The sequence below is a fragment of the Aristolochia californica genome, unplaced genomic scaffold, assembly GCF_029961685.1.
Source record: "Aristolochia californica isolate CCGP_79_NKW_82.1479 unplaced genomic scaffold, dmAriCali1.0.hap1 SCAF_5, whole genome shotgun sequence".
In the NCBI taxonomy this organism is placed as follows: Eukaryota; Viridiplantae; Streptophyta; class Magnoliopsida; order Piperales; family Aristolochiaceae; genus Aristolochia; species Aristolochia californica.
This window is the reverse complement of record NW_027182214.1, coordinates 10,961,014-10,982,446: the sequence shown is the minus strand read 5'-3', so window position 1 is coordinate 10,982,446 and position 21,433 is coordinate 10,961,014. Positions and strand designations below refer to the sequence as shown.

General features: G+C 42.6%; 1 pseudogene; it reads left to right on the top strand.

Moving 5' to 3' along the window:
* Positions 1-3,772: 3,772 nt before the first annotated feature.
* LOC137965241 (probable histone-arginine methyltransferase CARM1) lies at positions 3,773-20,475 on the top strand (annotated as a pseudogene).
* Positions 20,476-21,433: the final 958 nt, after the last annotated feature.

Below are 21,433 nucleotides of genomic sequence, written 5' to 3'. Positions count from 1 at the left end.
TCTATTGATGGTGTAAAAAATGCAGCAAAAACTGAAATTGAATTTGGCAATATTTTTGTTGAGTTAGAAGATGATGTTGCATATGGTGAAGGTTTGCTGGGTTGTTCTGTTATTCATGTGAAATCAAGGGTTGAAGTTTTGACAACAGATCAAGCTTGGCAATTTTCTACATCACCAAAAGGATAACTGCTTGAAGCTACCATACGACAGGTCGAAGGATACGATGATATAATTGTCATGATGCACTTTGACAGTAGTGCTGTCAGAAGAGCTGCCTCAATAGCAGGTTTTCCTGTTATTATTGTTGGGGTTAGCTTGCGTGCTAGATTTATTTCTATCTATCATAGTGATACAATTTCTAGATTTCAGGACCACTTGCAAATTTTGAAGTTACGTGATATTGTCCTTTTGACTGCTGTTTACAAAACAGTGCTGCCATACCAGCATTTCTGGCAGAGTATACTGACCCATTCACTCCAACTTCTCAGGATAGAGATTTCCTATTTTTGTTTGACAACCATTCAATAGTTAGGCAAATTCCTAACCCTGAGTACTTCGAGCTTGATAAACCTGACTTTGAGCCCATTGCAGCTATTGGATTTGAGATAGGGACGATGCAGGGTGGGGTACTTTTTGACACAATTTTGCTAGCTGGGGATGAGGAGATTGCAGAATTTGTTAGGATGACTGCATGGAAGCCTAAGTTTGAATTGGAGAAGGAAACACAGCAAAAAGCAGACTTTGCAGCATCTGGTGGACTTTCTGGTGTTCATCAGAAGGTCTTTGATGTGCTCTACCGGATTGAAGATATTTCTTTCTTGGCAGCATATAAGTTCATGATCATTGATGTCATTGAGATGGGAGGGCGTCCACCTAGCCTTCCTATTGGCATTCTGGTCTCCATGGTTGTTGTCCTTGTATCAGTCACTTTTAGGGTTATCTTTGGGGGCCAGAAACGAGCTCCAGTCCAGTATCGCATACGGAAAAGATAAGTTGTGAAGTTGCAAGGGACAAACAAGGAACTAGTGGTGACAACGAAGATAAAAATGAGAAGGAAGATGTTGTTGCCCCACGACCAAGGAGGTCTAGACGGGAAACATGAACTACAACTGGGAGATCCAAAATTTTGACGAGAGTTGGTTATGTCAACAAAAAAAAAAATTTGTTTCTCTGGTTGGATGCTCTAGTTTTGTAGCCTAGAGGGCTCACACAGATATTACTGTTGACGCTTGAGAATGGATAGAGACATCGGCACGGACAAGCAACCTACCTTTGATCTGACACAAGCGTGATTTGCACAAAATTTTAGGGTAAACTTGCTGGGAGTTCTCCTCAACGAGCTCTAGTGTAGAAGAATTCATCATTGTGTTAGTTGTTATTGTCCCGGATCTGACACAAGGATTCCTTGTTAAGGTTCCTATTTGGCCATGGGGAATTGTAGAACAACATGGCAGAATTGTAGGGAGACATGGAGAGGAAGATGAAAATCAATCAAAAACCCTAGAGCCTGTTTAACCTAAATTTAACCTAAAATCAATGTTTGTCTTTCTCCTTACTCTTAAACCTTAAATAGGGTTCACCCTGATATAAAATATTACAAAAACACCCCTATAAATAAAATATTCCAAAAATATGCCTATAAATAAAATATTACAAAACTACCACTATGGCCTAAAACTAAAATAAATAAAATAAAATAAAATAAAATAAAAATAATTAATATAATAATATTATTGTGTGCATAACATTACACCCCCGTGGAAGAATGAACTTGTTCTCAAGCTCGAAGGAGGTCTACTAGCCCGTTTCGATGGCACCATCCATTTGCAAGTGTCAACCGCGGTATCCGTGTTAGCCCTCTAGGCTACAAAACAAGAGTATCCACCTAGAGAAAGTTTTTTTTTCCCTTGTTGGCCCGGTCCGAGTTGGCCCGTGTTGACTTGGTTTAGTCAGCCCGGTCCAGCGCGAGACTCAGCTGACTGCACTGATTAAAGTTTCCTAACTTAGGAAAATTTAAACGAAAACCTTTTGCATCCTTCTGCAGATCCCGAACAGAGCGACCGTCAGTAATTGTGGAAATGTTGTTGACAATGGATCCTTCCCTCACAACAACGACTAAGGCTGGTGATGGTCGTCTTTCTTCCTCACGACATCGAACAGTGCGGAAATTTCACCGACGGAGTCTCCTTCTTCTCCGGTGGCGACTCGCAGCCCGTTGGGGCTTCGTCGCTTGGAGAGTTTCTAAGATAAAGGGCTCTCAGAAACCTGTTAAGCTCTGTTTCTCTGCCCCCCGGAATAGAGAACCCCCCCAAATTTTGTGGAAGGTCGTTTGTCGCTGTGCTGTCGAGACGGAGTTTGAGAGGAAATTTCGCTGACGGAGTCTCCTGCTTCTCAGGAGGCGAACAACAACCCTTGGAGGCTTCACCGCTTGGAAATTTTCCGAGATAGAGTGCTCTCTAAAATATTTCCTGGTCGGAATGTCCGAAATTTTTTTCCCATGGCCGAACCGGAACCTTAACAACGAATCCTTGTGTCAGATCTGGGACCATAACACCCCCTCTGGGATTCGAACTCGCAACGTAAGTAGTGGCTCTGATACCAAATGTTAAGCACCTAGTCAATACTACCCAAAAGACCGGCCCGGTAGGTAGCAAAAAACTTAGTACTTAACCCAAGACTATAACATGTTTCTATGTTATTTTTCGTAAAAGTGTTTCATTACACTCAAACCCCCCATCCTTGTTTACCGAGCACAAAAGTTGACTAATCACTCTTCGTGGGATTGATCCTTACTAGCACTACTACATATATTTTTAGGAGTATAGGTTTTATTTTTGGTTGCCTGCGATAGCACACCAAATTTTTGCATCGTTGCCGGGGAGTGATTCTAGTTGATTTTTGTGCTTCTTGAGATCATTATTTTGTCCATGAAATTTTTGAAAAAAAATTGTTAGTTTTTCCTTGTTACGGTTTTGGCAAAATTCTGGCTCTGAAGCCAAATTCCACTGTTTTCTAGGGTTTTTAGAATTTTTATTTGTTTTCGTTATTATAGATTTTTCTTGATTTTTTTTCATGTTTTATTAGAGTTCCTTTGATTGTTTATGACTGTATATCGATCTTCTAATCAAGGTGATTTGAAGTGCAATCTAGAAATAGAGAGAACTTTGTGCAGGTTAAGGAGAGAAACTCAGAGGAATTTTGAGGAGAACGATCTAGCTCTTGATTCCCCATTTGATAGCGAACCTGATTTAGAGGAGGAGGAAGTCATGACTGGAAATCGAACTTTGAAAGAGCTTGCAGCCCCTGATTTGAATCAATAATCCTTATGCATAACATTCCCCACTTTAGATGCTACTACTACATTTGAATTAAAATCCGGATTAATACATCTCTTGCCCACAAGTATCTAAAGGAGTTTCATGTGGTATGCACGAGTATGAAACCCACAAGGGTGACTGAAGAGCAAAATAAATTACGAGCCTTTCCATTTTCTTTGAAGGATTCAGCTAAGGATTGGCTCTATTATCTACCCTTTGGGATTATTACCACATGGGATGAGTTGAAGAGATTGTTTTTGGAGAAATATTTCCCAGTTGCAAGGGCGGCCAACATTTGAAAAGAAATTTGTGGTGTAAGGTAGCATAACGAAGAGTCCCTACACGAATACTGGAAACGTTTCAAGAAATTATGTGCAAGCTACCCCCATCATCAGACTAGCAAGAAACTTCTTATCAAATATTTATATGAGGACCTTCTACCCACTAATAGGAGCATGATTGATGCAGCAAGTGGAGGAGCTTTGGTGGATAAAACTCCCAAGGCTGTGAGAAACTTGATTGCAAATATGGTGGCCAATTCTCAACAATTTGGCACATGGCTTGGCCTTCCATTGAAGAATGTTAATGAGGTAAACATTTCCTCCCTTGAACAACAAATTGTGAGTCAAACTTCTCTTGTTCGTCAAATGGCTATAGGTAATACGCAAATAGCGAAGGATTGTGGGATTTGTTAAGTAGTAGGCATCCAACCGATATGTGCCACTCTCCAAGAGGAGCCCACAGAGCAAGTGAATGCGGTGGGTGGTTTTCCTGGACAACTGCAAAGGAAGTATGATCCTTATTCGAACACGTATAACATGGGATGGAGGAATCATCCCAACCTTAGCTATGGGAATCCATAAGTTAATCAGCCCACAACTCAAAATCACCCAAGTTACCAGCAATATAAGTAGCCATATCCCCCTAGACAACAACCGGGCCAAACTTCCAATTCTGGTATGTCTTTAGAAGATATTTTTAAGTCTCTTGCCACTAATACTTTGAAATTTCAATAGGAGATGAAAAAAATTTCAACAAGAGGCAAACTCATGTGTTCAAAGTTTGGACAATTAGATGGGCCAGATGGCAACCACAATTAGTCAGCTAGAGGCACAAAGTTTGGGGGAAATTACCCTATCAAATGGTAGTAAATCCAAGAGAAAATTCAAGTGCAATCGTTTTGAGAAGTGGAAAAGAAGTTGAGATTCCAGTAAAGGCAGCCCCTGCATCGTCGGAGCAAGAAAAGGAGAAAAGCGTTGTTGTAGATAGGAACATTCCCAATGTTGATGACGTACCTAAACGTAAGTTTCCACCTCTTTCTGATTATAAACCAGTTCCTTCTTTTCCTCATGTTTTGGCAGATTCTAGAAAAGATGAGCAAATTAAAGATTTATATGAGACTTTTCATAGAAGTGAGGAAAATATCTCACTTTTAGATGCTATTAAACAAGTGCCTCGTTATGCTAAATTCCTGAAAGAACTGTGCACAATTAATAGGAAACTTAAAACTTAAAGGATGTAAGAAGGTGAGAGTAGGGGAGAATGTTTCTGTAATTATTCAAAGTGATACAATGTGGGACTCACCATGGCCCCACAAGCTGGTGGGACCCACCATGAGCACGAGAGGTGTAAACAAGAGTCCTCATGCAAAGTGGCTCTAGCTAAGAGATAAGGAACATGTGTTGGAATTAAATAGAAGATTTGAATATCAAGTGGGACCCACAAAGATACCACGAACTGGTATCTCTAACTACTTGAGAAAGAAGATCATGTGGGACCCACAAGATAAGACCAAGAGCTGGCTCTCTAGCTTGATTCATGTCCTTAAAGAAGGTGTTTGTAGTTGAGTTAAATTAGTCTCTTAAATAGATAATGTATTCTTATCATGATAAGCTTATCTTGGAGAGTTCTAGTTGGAATGTCATTAGGAGTCCTAAAATTACTTGTACATGGACTCTATAACCTCCTTAACTATAAATAGAGGTGATTGTAACTCAGAATTCATCAAGTAAGTTTCTTATTTTTTTCTTCTCTCTCGTGTGAAGTGTTCTCTCTCTACTCTCTTTTATTTTCCTTCTCTTCTCTCTCTACCTGAGATCTCTTCTATTTTTTCTTTTTTTTATTTCTTTCTCCCCTTGCTCGAGGTATTATTCATGGGTGTTATGGTCCCTAGCCATGGATCTAGTAATTCGGTGAGGTAATTGTGAATCCAGCACGTTATGAGGGTTCTTGACCTAGATAATGAATAAAAAACGCCCTTTGATCTTACTATTATCGTGATGCTTGAAAAGGAGTTTCCTTTTCTTAGTCCTCTACATAACTAGAAGACTAATGGTGTTGTTCTTGACCAAAATGACTGAAACCCCATTTTAGACTCACATCAAGGGTGTAGGGTTTCTCTTGAATATTTCTATGAACATAACTAGAAGACTAATGGTGTTTTTCTTGACAAAAATAACTGAAACCCCATTTTAGACTCACATCAAGGGTGTAGGGTTTCTCTTGAATATTTCTATTGCTCATGTATGACAAGGGGTATGATCCTCTAACCCTTCTCCACTCTGGAAAGAGGTTAAAGTTGCCTCTTTGATATGTTGTTCGAGTCTACAACCCAATCACCTCCTCTCCCTTGTTCGGATTGAAGGCAAAACCCTTCTTTCCTGCTGCTATTCCGTGGAAGAAGCTAAAACCCTCCTTAAACTCAAAAAGGAGTAATTAAAACCCCCTTCCTCCCTTTGATCTCGAATGATCTTAATACAAACAGAATTCAAGATGAAAAGAATGAAAGATCAAATCAAGAACACACCTTGGAGCTTGTCAAGGAGACCTCCCAACCCTAGAGCTCGTCAAGGAGAAGTCCCAATACTATTTAACCTAATTCCAGACTTACCTATTTTCGATTTCCTTACCCTTTAAATAGGGTTTTGATGTCATAAGTGTTTTAGGGCTTAAAATACCAATTATGCCCCTACATCCTTGCTCATTACATAATTAATGAAAAATTAAACTGAAAGCAATATAAATTATGAAAGGTAAACTAGTGAACTTAGTGAGTCATTGCCTCCTCCTTTGTGTGACTCGATGTACTATTGAGTCCATAACATCTGCCTCCCCTTGGACAAAGAGCTTGTCCAGAAGCTCGTAAGTTGGGTAGATTTGTTTGAAGTTGTCGAGTTGCTCCCAGGTAGCTACTTTAGGTTCTGTATCCGTCCACTGAACTAGAATCTCCCACTGGTCGTCTACCAAATGGGCGCGTAACACCGCGGATGGGGTCAGAATGACGTGTCCATTGTCCACTGGAGGTAGGAATGGAGTGGAAGTAGGCTGTGACCTTGTATATGGTTTCAGGAGGGAGACATGAACCACATCATGCAGCCAAGTTGTCGCTGGCAGTTGAAGTTAATAGGCCACCTGTCCCACGCGCTGGGGGAGAGCTTGTGATGCAATGGGCCCTCAATGTACCACTGAGGGTATGGTTGTAGGTGTAACCAAACATAGTCCCCGACCTCGTATGAAACATCTCAATGTCCCTTGTCATAGGTATCCTTCATGCGATCCTGAGCCTGCTATAGGCGGTCTGTAATAGTTTGTAATACCTGGTCTCAATCCATGAGGGCCTGATCAATTGTGTCCACGCGGGTGGATCCTCTAGCATCAGAGAGAAGACGAGAGCGGTCCCGACCATAAAGAACCCTTAAAGGAGAGGATTGCTACGCGGAGTGGAACGAAGTATTGCAACAGTATTAAGCCCATGGTAGCCATTGAACCCATTGCTTCGGAAAATCTCCCACAAAGGACCGTAGATACATTTCAATGGTGCGATTAACCACCTCGATTTGGCCATCAAACTGAGGATGTTACGCAGATGAGAACTTCAATTTGGTGGCGCTCAAACGAAAAAGTTCCCTCCAGAAAGTGCTTGTGAATACCGCGTCCCGATCACTGACAATAGATTCTGGTATGCCATGTAATCGTACAATATTCTCAAGAAAAGTTTGTGCCACTCGTGATGCTGTATATGGATGAGCCATCAGAATAAAATGGCATACTTGGAAAACCGATCCACCACCACAAATAAAATTGACTTCCCGGCTGACAGTGGAAGACTCTCAAAAAAGTTCATAGAAATATCGGCCCATACCTGGGTCGGGAGGGTAAGAGGCTGGAGAAGACCTGTTGAACTCAAATGATCGGTTTTATTGCGTTGACATACCTCACATGCTGAAACATCTTTCGCAATGGAAGTCTTCATAGCCTACCAATAAAAATCGGTGCGAATGTGCAACAATTTTTTCGGAGTACCTTCATGTGTACTATCATGATAAACCGAGAGAATGGCTGGATCAACTCGGATGTGTGGGGAAGGTAAATCCTCTATTTGTAACAAATTAGTGAATCTTAGATGGACCACTTAGAATCCCTAATCCCCTCTGTAATCTTTTTGTGGAGCTCCTGAAGGGTAGGAAGAGCGATATGTGCATCTCGCACCAAGTCTAGAATGAGGAAATGAGGCTGGCTAACTACATATATGAGCTATTGTTGTTCAAAACACCTGGACAAGGCATCCGCAACCTTGTTTAACCTTCTCGCACGGTACTCCACCGATATATCAAAGCCCATTAACTTACTGATCCAATGCTGTTGTGGCGACGTTGTGAGGTGTTGTTCAATTAAGAACTTGAGACTATAATGATCAGTACGGATGAGAAATGCACGATCTCATAAGTAAGGCTGCCAGTGGTCGACCACCTTGGTCAACCCAATTAATTCCCATTCATACGCAGACAATTTTTTATGACGAGCTGCCAACTGCCAGCTGAAATAAGTAATGGGGTGTGACTGCTGCTGTAAGACTGCCCCAATACCCCCACCAGAAGCGTCACACTCAATCACGAATAAGTCTTCAAAATTTGGAAGCTGTGAAACAGGTGTGGAGGTGAGGGCACTTTTGAGGGCCTCAAAGGACTGTGTGGCCTCCTAATTCCAATGAAAGGAATTCTTCTTGAGGAGATTCGTCAAAGGGCCTGCTAGAGGGCCGTAATTCTGAATGAATTTGCGGTAATAGCCCGTGAGACCCAAAAATCCACGCGAAGCGAAGCACGACTAAGGCTGTGGCCACTCCCGAATTACCTGAATATTCTCGAGATCAACACTGACCCTCTCATGTGATATAATGTGGCTGAGGTAAGACACTTAAGATGACGCAAAGGAGCATTTGGATTTCTTCAAATAGAGTTGATGTGCTCGTAATAGTTCAAACACAATCCGTAAATGCGCAAAATGCTCTTCTCTGGACTTGCTATATATGAGTATATCATAAAAAAAATGAGTACGAATTTCTGAAGATAAGAGCTAAATACCTCGTTCATCAGTGTTTGAAAAGTTGAAGGTGCATTGGATAACCCGAACAACATGACCACAAACTCAAAATGACCGTGATGTGTGCTGAATGCTGTCTTCTCAATATCGGAGGGGTGCATGCGAAGCTGATGATATCCCGACCGTAAGTCCAATTTCATAAAGACCCACAACCCATGTAACTCATCTAGGAGCTCCTCCACTACTGGAATCGGGAACTTATCCTTCACTGTCTACGCGTTTAATTCCCGATAATCAATATAGAATCGCCACGTGCCATCATGTTTCTTCACAAGCAAAATGGATGAAGAGAATGGGGACCTACTGTTACAAATGAGGCCATGTTGTAACATCGCCTGGCACTGTCTCTCAATCTCGTCTTTCTGTAGGTGTGGATATCGGTACGGTCGAACGACCACCACATTAGACCCTGGTTTCAAACAGATCCAGTGATCACAGTGTCTCAATGGAGGAAGCCCTGAAGGCTCAAGGAAGAGGTTGAAGAACTCGTCAATAAGATTATCAAGCGTGCTGTTCGGAGTGTCCTGGGTGGTCATAGAATGAAGGTAATGTGGTTTGTCCACTAGAATCCCCTATAGGTGCACTTGGCCACCACGCAAGACAAAACTCATTATTAAAGCAGAGAAGTTCCACAGAATGGGTCCCAATGTTTGTAACCATTTAATGCCCAATACCATATCAAAATTGGCCAGAGGAATGACAAAACATTCAGCATGAAATAAAGTAGTGCCAATGGAAAAAATTTCTGCCTTGTTGATCCCGTAGCTAGGAACTTTCTCCCCATTGGCCACTGAGGCTGTGGCTATCGGATGTGGAAGGATTTGTAACTACAGGTGCTGAGCCGCAGTTAAACTAATAGAATTGTGGGTACTCCCTGAATCCACTAGTCCCACAGATTCCCGATCGAGGGCCTGAGCTCTGACTGGCATAGTTTTGGGCATTTTCTGCCCAGTAATGGCATGCAAGGATATTTCCAGTGGTTCCTCCTCTATCATCTGTTAGTGTCTCAATGCCCACGGTATGCCCTTGTCACGATTGGGAGACCCAAGTATGAATGAATGAATCACCCAAGTGTGAACAGGACATAATGGAAGCAGTGAAAAACAGAGGCGCACTCTGTACTGACCATTGCAGTGGACAGAGGCCTCCATCAGCGTCGAAAGAGAAAGGAAGCTTCCTACCATCATTTCCGTAGCTGTCTTCCTCGACTAAGTGCTAAAAAACACCTATAAATAGAGGTGTTCTTTAGCAACAATAAAATATCTAGAATCATACATATTTCCCTGTTCGTTTTATTTTAGTTTCTTCTTCTGTAAGTCCTTAAGCCATTGAAGCTTTTCTAAGAGCGTGTGGTGGGACAAAATCAGTTCGTATTTCAATATAGATCAGAGTTGACTTTCTTCTTGATTGTTGTTTAGACATTCCTGGGTTGAGCTTACTCTGTTTTACATCATCTCCTTTGTATCATCTGGATTATTTGCTTCATCCACTTCAACCCAAAACAACCTTTTGCACTGATGACCTACCCGATACTATTCATCACGGTTGTAACACAGATTCTTGGACCGCCGTTCCGCCATCTCACCACTTGTAAATTTTTTTATATACTGAGGTGGATGATTACTAGATCTCATATCCCCTGTCTTAGTATTACCTGGGGTGTTTCTCGGAGGATGTACTGCTGACTGAAACGCCTGAGGAGGAGTATTTCGCTGTCCCTACCAAGTTGAGGAAGTGCTCCATTTCCCTTGCCATGCTGGTCTTCTGTGTTGGACTTTCTGGCGAAGTTCCAATGCTCGAGCTAGATTCATTGCTCTGGTGTTGTGGACTCAATAGCACACCGAGTCACACAACGAAGAAGAGAACAACAACTCACTCAATAGGATTTAATTCTTATATTTCTTTGAGTAGGATTTAATTCTTATATTTCTTTGAGTAGGATTTATTTCTAATATTGTTTTAAGTAGGATTTATTTCTTATATTGTTTTAAGTAGGAGTTATTTCTAATTACTTTTTATGTAAGGGCATTATGGGGAATTATTGTAACCCTAACCCTAAAACTCCCTATTTAAGGGATAGGTATGAATGAAATAGGTAAGCTTTGAGATTTTAGAATAACCTAGTCTAAATAGGTTGGGATCACCTCTTGATCCCGAGTTTAGGGTTTACTCCAAAAATCCAACCTATCATTCACCCTCCATTGCCATCCATCTTCACCCAAATTCATCCACCATCATCCCTACTAAGAAAAGGAGCTTCCTGCCCCTTTTCCGAGCCCAAAGAGGAGGTCTATCCTCCTTCTTGGTAGCAGCAGCAAGAGAGGCCCAATTCCTCCCTTACCAAGCAGCAAAGTGAGGAATTTTATCCTCAAATCTTGAGCAATTCCCGGTGCAACATGGGAGCTGATCATAGCATCAAAGAAGAGGTATTAATCTATCCCAAACTCGTGTTTTAAGTTATTTAAGAAAGAAGGATTGCATTCTTAGCTAGAGCAGCAACAAAGAGGGCCAAACCCTCTTTGCCGTGACCAAGAAAAGAGAGCACCTTGCTCTAGCAAGGTCAACATTGCTGTGGGGTCTTCTACCTAGCACAACAACTCGGTAGGACCAACCCTCAAAAGAGGATCTTTCCTCCTGGCCAAGCATTGGTTAAGGAGAAATACTCATACACAGACCCTTGACGTGAAGTGAGTAAATTCTGAGTGCTGGATTCACAAATCCCACGCCGTGTTACTTGATCCATGACCCGGGACCGTAACAACTTGGTATCAGAGCAGGGTAACATGGGGGATAATATCAACAATGAAGAAATCCAATTCAGGATACAAAAGATAGAAGATAGCCTTGAAACAGCACAACCAGTGTTGGGAAAGGTTTGTGGTTTGGAAGAAGAGATGAGCCGAATCATTAGCATGCTACAGGAGTTGAGGACAGAGAGACATCAGAGTCTAGAGGTGAGAGAGGTTGCTCAACCATATCACAGAAGAGGGGAGCAGTGGCCTGGGCGCACTGCTGTCCAAGCACCTCAGCATGGAGGCACAATCCCAAGGTACACCAGGTTAGAGTTTCCCTCTTTCAATGGTTCTGTGGATCCCGTAATTTAGTTGCATAGATGTGAAATTTTTTTTTTTTGAACCAAGGGACTACTGAATGGGATAAGGTGCAACTAGCCTCTTTCCATATGACAGATGAAGCCATGTTATGGGTGACTCAAGTAGAGAAAGAGAGACCGGGAATGACTTGGGGAGAATTTAAAAATCTATGCACAGTTAGATTTGGGCCTCCCGCCAACAGCAACCCCTTGGGAGAGTTAGTCCTATTGAGACAAACTGGTTCGGTGGAACACTATCAAAAACTCTTCCAGGAAAAGTTAGCTCGTGCTGGAGAGAGGGTATTAGTTGACCAGCAGGTCTCCTTATTCACAGCAGGTCTCAATGAGTATTTACGGCTAGAGGTAGAACTCCTTATGCCCACGGATCTAGCTCATGCCATGAATATGGCCCGAGCAAAGGAACAACGACAACAGTTGCAGCAACGTAAGTCGGGTTGGTCGAGTGAGAGGAACACTTCCTCCACGTGGCAAGGGCGCCGCTATAATTCATCTCAGGGAGCATCTACAGCAGCACCATCTAGACACACTTCGACTACGACTCGGGTAGCCGATCCCCACTTTGGTAATTCCCTACCGAGCTTTATAAAAAAAATTGACGAGTGCGGAGATGGTAGAAAGGCGGTCCAAAAATCTCTGTTATAACTACGATGAGCAGTATCGGGTCGGTCACCAATGTAAACGATTATTTTGGCTCGAGATGGAGGATTCAGAGGATCCAGAGGAACCAGAGGATATTATCGAGGAGGAACCACCAGAGATATCCTTGCATGCTATTACTGGGCAGAAATCGCCTACTACAATGCAAGTCCGAGCTCATGTCATCGACCGAGAACTGGTGGGACTAGTCGACTCGGGGAGTACACACAATTTTTTAAGTTTGACAGCCGCACAACATCTCCAGCTCCAGATACACACTCATCCGACAGCCACCGTTTCAGTGGCCAATGGTGAGAAGGTCCCTAGCTATGGGATTAGTAAGGCGGTAACTTTTTCCATTGGATTTACTTCATTTAATGCGGAATTTTTTGTTATTCCCCTAGCGGGATTTGATATGGTTTTAGGCATTAAATGGTTAAAAACATTGGGGCCCATTCTATGGGACTTTTCGGCTTTAACCATGAGCTTTGATTTGGCCGGAAGTCGGGTGCTCTTACAGGGCTGTCAGGTGGACAGGGCCCACCGCATACACACTTTGCAGACACAGGATCAGCCTGACAGTACTAGTGATGGTCTGGTTGAGGAGTTCTATGACCTCTTCCAGGAGCCTTTGGGGTTGCCTCCCATGAGGCACTGTGACCATAGGATCTATCTGAAACCAGGTTCTGAGGTAGTGGTCATGCGACCATACCGTTACCCACACCTTCAGAAGGACGAGATAGAGCGTCAGTGCCATGAGATGTTGAAACAAGGTCTTATTCGTCCCAACCGCTCCCCGTTCTCTTCACCCGTCTTACTTGTGAAGAAACATGATGGGACATGGAGGTTCTGCGTGGATTATCGGGAGTTGAGTGTGCAGACAGTAAAAGACAAGTTCCCGATTCCGGTAGTGGATGAGCTTTTGGATGAGTTACATGGGTCATGGTTATTCACTAAACTCGACCTCCGTTCGGGATACCATCAGTCCGGATACACCCCTCTGATATTGAGAAGACGGCGTTCCACACGCACCATGGCCACTTTGAGTTCGTCGTCATGCCCTTCGGGTTATCCAATGCACCCTCCACTTTTCAAGCTTTGATGAACGAGGTATTTAGCCCCTATCTTCGAAAATTTGTTCTTGTATTTTTCGATGATATTTTGATATATAGCAAGTCGGTTGAGGAGCACTTGGCAAACTTGAGGATTGTTTTTGACTTGTTAAGAGCACATCAGCTCTATTTGAAACACTCCAAGTGTTCTTTTGTGGCTTCACACGTGGGATATCTGGGACACATTATCTCACATGAGGGGGTTACGGTGGATCCCGAGAAGATCCGAGCTATTCACGAGTGGCCGCAACCACAGTCGTGTTCTGCATTACGGGGTTTTCTGGGTCTTGCTGGCTACTACTGTAAATTTATTCAGAACTATGGGCCAGTGGCAGCACCATTGACGAGTTTACTGAAGAAAAATTCCTTTATTTGGAATGAGGGGGCCGCCACGTCGTTTGTGGCACTTAAAGCTGCCCTCGCATCCGCGCCAGTATTTCAACTTCCCAACTTCGACGAATTTTTCGTGGTAGAGTGCGACGCTTCGGGCGTGGGCATGGGGGCCGTTTTACAGCAGCTGGGCCATCCTATTGCTTATTTTAGCAGACAATTGGCAGTCCGCCATCACAAACTGGCAGCCTATGAGCGCGAATTGATTGGGTTGGCCAAAGCGGTCCAACATTGGAGGCCTTATCTCTGGGGCCAGGCTTTTCTCATACGCACGGATCACTACAGCGTTAAATTCTTACTAGAACAGCGTTTGACGACGTCGCCACAATAGCACTGGATCAGTAAGTTGTTGGGGTTTGACTTCTCAGTGGAGTATCGTGCGGGGAGATTAAATAAGGTGGTAGATGCCTTGTCACAGTGTTTTGAAGATCAGCAGTCGGTCTATTCTATCAGCCAGCCGAGATTTCTCATTATGGACTTGGTGCGAGAAGCACATTCTACTAACCCTGCACTGCAGGAACTGCATCAGCAGATCTCAGAAGGGACAATGAATGTGAAGTGGTCCATCTAGGATTCACTTATTTATTATAAGCATTGGATTTTCCTTCCACCTGAGTCCGAGTTGATTCCAGCTATTCTCTCGGCCTACCACGACAGTACACACGAGGGGATCTAGAAGACCTTGCACAGAATTCGAGCTGATTTTTACTGGCAAGCCATGAAAGCCTCTCGTGCGACTTATGTTGGCGACTGTCAGGTATGCCAGCGCAACAAAGCCGAGCACTTGAGTCCAGCCGGTCTTCTCCAGCCTCTGGCCCTTCCAACGCAGGTTTGGGCCGACATTTCAATGGATTTTGTGGAAGGCCTACCCCTGTCAGCCGGCAAATCCGTACTTTTCGTAGTGGTTGATCGATTGTGGTGGATTTCAATGGAGCAGATAGTCCGCTTACATGGCATTCCAGAATCCATTGTGAGTGACAGAGATGCAGTTTTCACGAGCACCTTTTGGCGGGAACTATTTCGCTTGAGTGGGACAAAATTGAAGTTCTCCTCTGCCTATCATCCACAGACAGACGGGCAGACTGAGGTGGTGAACCGCACCATCGAGATGTATCTACGGTGCTTGGTGGGGGATCGTCCGTGGCAATGGGTTCAATGGCTTCCGTGGGCCGAATATTGTTACAACACTTCGTTCCACTCTGCATTGCAATCCACTCCTTTTCGGGTTATATATGGCCGGGATCCACCTCGCCTCCTCTCGTACAACCCAGGGTCCACCCGCGTGGACACGATTGATCAGGCACTCATAGACAGGGATCTACTGCTACAGAATATCACAGAACGGCTACGACGTGCCCAAGCTCGGATGAAGGATGTATACGATAGAGGCCACCGTGAGGTCTCTTTTGAGGTTGGAAAGTATGTGTGGCTACAGCTCCAGCCCTACCGTCAGCAGTCTCTAGCGGGACCTCCACGTCATAAGCTCTCACCCAGATTTTTTGGGCCATTTCCCATTCTTCGACGTGTGGGACAAGTCGCCTATCAACTCAAATTACCGGACACAGCCAAAATTCACGATGTGTTTCATGTCTCTCATTTGAAGCCGCATTCCGGAGCACAGCCTACATCCACTCCATTCCTACCACCAGTTGATCATGGCAAGGTTATTCTTAACCCAGCTGCAGTGTTACGTGCACGGCTGACCAATGATCATTGGGAGATTCTCGTTCAGTGGATGGACACTGACCCCGACGCTGCAACATGGGAACGTGTGGACATCTTCAAACAAGTCTACCCAGCTTTTGAGCTTGAGGACAAGCTCTTTCTCCATGGGGAGGCAGATGTTGTGGACTCAATAGCACACCGATTCACACAACGAAGAAGACAACAACAACTCACTCAATAGGATTTAATTCTTATATTTCTTTGAGTAGGATTTATTTCTAATATTGTTTTAAGTAGGATTTATTTCTTATATTGTTTTAAGTAGGAGTTATTTCTAATTACTTTTTATGTAAGGGCATTATGGGGAATTATTGTAACCCTAACCCTAAAACTCCCTATTTAAGGGATAGGTATGAATGAAATAGGTAAGCTTTGAGATTTTAGAATAACCTAGTCTAAATAGGTTGGGATCACCACTTGATCCCGAGTTTAGGGTTTACTCCAAAAATCCAACCTATCATTCACCCTCCATTGCCATCCATCTTCACCCAAATTCATCCACCATCATCCCTACTAAGAAAAGGAGCTTCCTGCCCCTTTTGCGAGCCCAAAGAGGAGGTCTATCCTCCTTCTTGGCAGCAGCAGCAAGAGAGGCCCAATTCCTCCCTTACCAAGCAGCAAAGTGAGGAATTTTATCCTCAAATCTTGAGCAATTCCTGGTGCAACGTGGGAGCTGATCATAGCATCAAATAAGAGGTATTAATCTATCCCAAACTCGTGTTTCAAGTTATTTAAGAAAGAAGGATTTCATTCTTAGCTAGAGCAGCAACAAAGAGGGCCAAACCCTCTTTGCCGTGACCAAGAAAAGAGATCACCTTGCTCTAGCAAGGTCAGCATTGCTGTGGGGTCTTCTACCTAGCACAACAACTCGGTAGGACCCTCAAAAGAGGATCTTTCCTCCTGGCCAAGCATTGGTTAATGAGAAATACTCATACACAGACCCTTGACGTGAAGTGAGTAAATTCTGAGTGCTGGATTCACAAATCCCACGCCGTGTTACTCGATCCATGACCCGGGACCGTAACATTTGGCTAAGTCAACAGGTGCATGTAGCTCCACCTCTAGCCGTAAGTACTCATTAACGCCTGTTGTAAATAAATTTACCTGCTGGCCCACCCCGAACCATCCGGCACACTCTTGCTAATTTTTCTTAAAATTGTTTTTGATATAGCTCCACTGAACCAGTTTGGCGTAACAACACCAAATCCCCCAAAGGGTTGCTATGAGACGGAGGACCAAAACACAGAGTGCATAATTCCTTAAACTTTGCCCAATCTACCAATAATCTATCCAACCCTATTTAATTATACCAAAGTTGTGCTTCCCCCAGTAAGTGGAAAGCGGCCAACCCTACCATATCATTAGCTGCCGTTCTTTGATGGCTAAATTTTTTTTCACACCTATGCAACCAAATCAAAGGATCTTCTGACCCATTAAAAGTAGGGAAATCAAGTTTAGTATACCTGGGTATGGTGCCTCATCCTTGGTTGAAGTGTCCTTGCTGGCCAAGAAAGCTAGTGCGCCCAGCAAACTCATCTCCCCCTCTGTTATGCGAGTTGTCCTCTCCTCTTTGTTCCGACATTGTGTTCCTTCCAGTCGTTAGACCAATTGTTATACTATCCATCCTCCCATTCAGCCTCTCAATGTCGAGATTTATTCTTGGAAACATCTCCATGATTTGAGCAAATTTTTTGTCATTCTCTGCCTTTCCTTTGAGCATCAACTCCCTTAATTCACTATTGCTGATCTCCTCCATGTTAGCCTACTCTGATACCAAGCTGTTATGGTCCATAGCCATTGATCTAGTACCTCGGCGAGCTAATTGTGAATCCAGCATGTTATGAGGGTTCTTAACACAGATAATGAATCAAAAACTCCCTTTGACCTGACCAGCATGTTATGAGGGTTCTTAACACAGATAATGAATCAAAAACTCCCTTTGATCTTACTGTTATCGTGATGCTTGAAAAGGAGTTTCCTTTTCATAGTCCTCTACCTAACTAGAAGACTAATGGTGTTGTTCTTGACCAAAATGAACGAAACCCCCTTTTAGACTCATGTCAAGGGTGTAGGATTTCTCTTGAATATTGCTATTGCTCATGTATGACAAGGGGTATGATCCTCTAACCCTTCTCCACTCGGGAAAGAGGATAAAGTTGCCTCTTTGATATGTTGTTCGAGTTTACAACCCAAGCACCTCCTCTCCCTTGTTCGGATTGAAGGCAAAACACTTCTTTCTTGCTGCTATTCTATGGAAGAATCTAAAACCCCCTTCCTCCCTTTGATCTTGAATGATCTTAATACAAACAAAATTCAAGATGAAAAGAATGAAAGATCAAATCAAGAACATACCTTGGAGCTCGTCAAGGAGACCTCCCAACCATAGAGCTCGTCAAGGAGAACTCTCAATCTTGTTTAACCTAATTCCAGACTTACCTATTTTCGATTTCCTTACCCTTTAAATAGGGTTTTGATGTCATAAGTGTTTTAGGGCTTAAAATACCAATTCTGCCCCTACGACCTTGCTCATTACATAATTAATGAAAAATTAAACCAAAAGCAATATAAATTATTAAAGTTAAACTAGTGAACTCAGTGAGTCATTTCCTCCTCCTTTGTGTGACTCGATGTGCTATTGAGTCCATAACAATGGGATCTTAAATTCAACATGGTATTAGAGCTACCAATGTAGGATCCCCATTATGCTCTATGAAGATACGATTAAAAGCTGTTCATAGAAGACTCTTTATGAAGCATGATTGAAGCTCAAGAGATAAGTATTTATTTCTGATATTATTAATTTTATGCTACTGGTTTTCGATATTAAGAGGTGGTTTAGAGATGTCCTTATGCTTGTTTTCATCTTATAAAATTATGAGAATATATCCATCTTTGATTACATTTGATTAGAAGAGATTATCAAAGCAGTTTTTGTTGGTTTGCACAATACATTGACCGAGACCATTGCATATTGGATTTTTTTATAAATCTATGGGAACAAGATTCCAAAATAAAGAAGAACGATGTTGAGCATTTTATGAGTCATTATCCATTAAAATTAATTACTTAGCATTTATGCTAAGCATCTCCATTAATCGAGTTGGTTAAAGCCTTCCACTTGGTCATATTTTGATTACTTGATTGGAGAACAATTTTCTTGATTTGCCTACTATGGCTGAAGATAATATGAGTCACAAGAGTGACATACTCAGAATCACCACTATACCCTTACAGGGGGTATCAAATTTTATGAACTGGTCCACATCGTTTTGTTGGTTTCTTATCACAAAGGACCTAGTTGGTCATCTCACCAACCATGGACTACATATTGATGAAGATGATATATTCTATACCAAATGGTTAAAGGAGGATACATTGGTTATTAGTTGGCTTATCAACAATATGGAAGAACATGTCTCCAATAATGTCATTCATTTAGAGACGGGTAAACAAATTTGGGAGACATGCGCCAAGTTGTATTCAAGCTCCGACAACTTACAAAGGCCATATGATATTTTACAACGGATCATTACCACCAAACAAGGAGACAATATACATGAACATTTGGCTTTCTTTCGAGGTTTTTTCAAGAGTGGAAACTTGTCCAGTCAACCTCTACAAATATCTTTGTCCAAGAGAAACATAAAGAGGCATTGATAACTGCCATATGCCTTGCTAACATTAAACCGCATCTTGAAGTATCTAAGACTCACCTTCTTAGCTCTTCCGCGGTTCCCACTTTTGATGATGTATGTGTTAAACTTCTCCATATTCCAAACGCTTCTCCCTCTACTACTGAAATGTCATCTGCTATGTACTCTGGTATCAGAGCGGGAACACAACGAACGATTCTTCATCCCAAGGAAAATGGATTGCCATGCTCAAATTATTGGAAGAAATACGTGCAGGACTTATAGTATGGAAAGAAACATTGCGGGATGGAACACATAGAACTTCCATTAAAAGTTTTTCAATTGAGAGGCATCTCACTGCCATAGAAAAGGTCAAACGACCTAAACTCGCTTGAGATGCTGTCTTGGACTGGCAGAAAGGCCAAGGGCCAGAAATCACTATTAGATTTAAGACAGAGGATGAAAGTAAAGCTTTCCATCAAGCATTTGAATACCGGAAGAAGAAGTTACTGGTGCGAGAGCTGGGGCGAAGCTGGAAAATGGATCACTCCTGGTTTCCAAGAGCATATTTGATGATAAAATAGAGGCTGCTTCTGCTAAAATGTCTTTCCATTACTGTGGCCAGCTTCTACATTAGCAAAATATGTTATAGGATTATGTGAGGACAGGAACCTATTATGCTATAGTAATTGAGAACCATTCAGATTTCCACGATTGTGTTGTTGTTGACGTTGGTGCTGGTAGTGGTATTCTTTCATTATTTGAAGCTTAGGCTGGTGCAAGGCATGTTTATGTTGTGGAGGCATCTGAAATGGCTGAACATGCACGTAGACTAATAGCAGGAAATCCCTCATTGGGACAAAGAATGACGTTTGTCAAAGTTGAGGAAGTCGAGCTGCCTGAAAAACCAGATATACTCATTTCAGAGCCCATGGTCACTTGTCAATGAAAGAATGCTAGAGTCATATGTAATTTCAAGAGATCGGTTTCTTGTTCCCAATGGGAAAATGTTTCCAACAATTGGGAGGATACACTTGGCTCCCTTCTGTATTGAATTTTTGTATGTTGAAATTGCAAACAAGTCCCTCTTTTGGCAGTAGCATAATTACTATGGGGTTGATCTTAGCCCTTTACATTGACCTGCATTTCAAGGATATTTTCTCAGCCTGTAGTAGATGCAAATGTTGGAGCTTCTGACTTAGATGGAAGGATTCAGGAGATGAGACAGGAGGAAGCTACTGGTTTTGCAGCACTTGGGTTCTTCCACCAATTTTTTTGTGTTGCTGCTGTGTTAGGATCCTCACGAGCCATGGATCTTGTCACTCTCCTCTCTTCTCTTCCTTCCATTACCTTGCTTGACATTGAGATGGAATGAGGGAATGATGGAGATTGAATTTCAGAAAGGAGAATTTCGGAAAGGAATTGGGGAAAAATGGGAGAGAGCTTGAAGGAGCTCTTTGACCTGTTTATCTAATTTAATCTAGCTAAAGTAGACTCAATTCATATCTCTCATTACCCTAGCCGTCCCCTTAAATAGGGTTGAGGACGTCCAAAACACTAAAGACCCCTTGGGTCAAGGGTTCAAACCAATAATTGCTAAACCAACCCAAACCAAAGATAAAACCAAACCAAAAACAATTACATGGAAATTGAAAAACACATTCATTAATTCCTACGCCTGTTGGTAACTTGTGATGCTATAGAGTCCATAACATCACCCCCCTCCTAGAGAAAGAGCTTGTCCTCAAGCTCGAAGGAAGGATATAAGAGTCGAAATGCTGATAACGGCTCCCATGTGGTGTCGCTGGGGTCAACATCTGCCCACTAGACTAGAATTTCCCAATCACCTTGAATGTGGCGTGCATTTACCACCTGAACTAGAATAGAGAGGACTCTGCCCTCATGTAGTAGCAGCAGTGGAGTGTGCAATAGGGGCGAGTCACCCTGGAAGGGCTTCAATTGGGAGACGTGAAATACATTATGGATCTTTGAATCCTGTGGTAGTTGCAAGCGGTATGCCATGGGCCCAATTTTGTCCAGCACCTGAAATGAACCATAATATTTTGGAGATAGCTTATGGTGCTTGGATGCAGTCATAGATAGCTAGCGGTAGTGCTGAAGCTTTAACCA